The sequence below is a fragment of the Pteropus medius genome, unplaced genomic scaffold (genome assembly GCF_902729225.1).
Source record: "Pteropus medius unplaced genomic scaffold, Ma_sr-lr_union100, whole genome shotgun sequence".
NCBI classification, from domain to species: Eukaryota; Metazoa; Chordata; class Mammalia; order Chiroptera; family Pteropodidae; genus Pteropus; species Pteropus medius.
The window spans coordinates 12,176,168-12,178,460 of NW_024352787.1; the positions used below are offsets into that span (position 1 = coordinate 12,176,168).

General features: G+C 36.9%; 1 pseudogene; it reads right to left on the minus strand.

Annotated features, from left to right (window-relative positions):
* Positions 1 to 1,049: 1,049 nt before the first annotated feature.
* Positions 1,050 to 1,165, minus strand: LOC120592024 (uncharacterized; annotated as a pseudogene).
* Between the last annotated feature and the right edge of the window lie 1,128 nt (positions 1,166 to 2,293).

The window sequence follows — 2,293 nt, forward strand, 5'->3', positions numbered from 1 at the left end:
GCTAGTACTGGAAAGTACAGACCAACAGATATTTAATAAATTTGGTCTTCATAGGACAAAAGATTTTTTAGAAACCAGTCAGCTAAAAGGGTCATTTACCATAGTATTTTAAATTCTTTTTAACCTCCACAGTGTGACAGATGTAATGACTGAAAAAACAGTTCTTAATCTTGTTTCCACTGCCAGATATGGGACAAATGTCATTCACACTCCTATGGTGCGATATTCCTGGTAGGGCAGCTTTTCTTCATCCCTTTCTTTTCAACTCCAGAAAACACACTGGAAGGCAATGAGTGGTGCTGCAAGAATAACCTGAATTCAGTCTAATATGGTCAATTAGTCATACGATTTGATATTCTAGATTATTCTTATGATACCTCACATCTGATCATGACATACTTTTGTGTCAATACCACTTCTGAGGATCCCTCATTAGTTTCTTGCCTTCATTCGGGGCCAAGATTCACATTTGCACTCAGTTTTAGATATTTATTTGATTTATTAATATAACCAGAAGAAAAGAATTTTTAAAAATATTTATTATATTTGGTTCTAGAAATGATAGAAAGTAAAAATTGGTACGATTATGTCAGAGACCCTTGGAAAGGCATATTTATCATTTCACACCAAGAGAAAAGTTTTATGCAATGCCAGAAATGGAAATACCTAAGCTGTCAGTGACAAAGGTTAATGCTGCTGATAGGAGGAGCCCTTGTATGTTTTTAAGGTTTTCTTCTCTACTGCCATTTATTTTGGGCCAATACCACCAGTCCAGTGGAAAGAATTCTGAACATAAAAAGGCACCTAGAGTAAATATTAGACCCTAACCAAAATAGCTACACATTTATATCAAGAAAAAAGGCCCTATCAATGCAACTCTCCTGCAAGACAATGATCATATAAATGCAAAAGCTATTGCAACTAAAAAAATCTATAAACACTTATCTGAACCTGATACATAAGCTAGATAACGACAATCACTTTTGTGTTTATAAATCTATAGATGTTTTGTCATCATTTATTTCAGCTTTTTTTTTTATTATCATTTATGCCTACAGCACCTGGTCTTCCTAGGTGGTCTCCCATCCAAGTATTAACCAGGCCCGACCCTGCTTAGCTTCCGAGAGCAGACATTGAGCTTGTTCAGGGTGGCATGGCCGTAGACCATGGACCATGACTCCACTGGGGTGTGAACCCAAGACCTTCTGCTTGTAAAGCAGACGTGCTAAACGCTATACTATGGAACCTTGTCTGTGTTGTGTCATCATTTAAATAGGCATGAGTAATACTACTTATATGCGTAGGTCGGGGGGGGGGTGCTCTAATTATCCATTGTCAAGATTTCTTTTGTTGTATTTTCTCTTAATTATTGTGTACTCCATTTATGAATGTGTTAAAAATTCCTATTGTCCTTCAAGAATGTAGCAAAATCTAAAATTGCTACTTTAAACCAAAGTCCTTTTTAATTATTAGAAAGCCAATAAAGCTGACATTTTACTATGATTTAAGCACCTTAAATATATTCTGACCAATTTATATTCTCTGAGCTAGAATTAGGATCCTCAGGATTTATATATGTATACAAATATTGCAAAGTAAGCTAAGAAAAACTTGAAAAAATACAAATTATCTTTTACTACAAAGGTCCAAAATCCATGGATGAATCTGTGCTAAGAGGAAAATGATAAGCCAGCAAACGCTTGTCTGCATTTTCTAATCTGGGGACAAAGGACTCAGCGGAGCCAGGCAGTATTCAGCTGGGTTTGATTCTTGATGCTGGTATCCATTTTTAGCACTTCGCGAATGGCCATGGTAGCGTAGGTAGAAGGAGGAAGAGAAAAATCCATCTTCAGAGCTCTGTATTTGCCTTCTGCCAGGCAAGAAAAAGGAGAACAGTCAGAAAAGTAAGGCAGCTGCAGACTGACTGGGGCGAGTCATATAATCTCTATATAAACAAAAGAATTGTGTTCCCTTCCTTAGGCTTCTACTTCCCACAGGACTTTGGAGAATGAGCCATGGAAGTAAAAGGTTGGTGAGTGTCTGACACAGCTATATCTCTACCCTAATGCTATCTGGATCTGTGCCATAAAAAGGGCAGACAAAAGGAAAGCACAGAAGAGAAATGAATGTAGGGGAAAAAAAAAAATTAGAGCACACGGTGAAGACAAAGGAATGGCAACAAGAATTCGACAATGAAAATGCAAATTTAATATTTTAGATTCTTCCTGGATTTTCACTCACTTTTGTTAACTCTCTTGGGAGGGTAGAGAGGAAATACTCAATCACCTAAAAT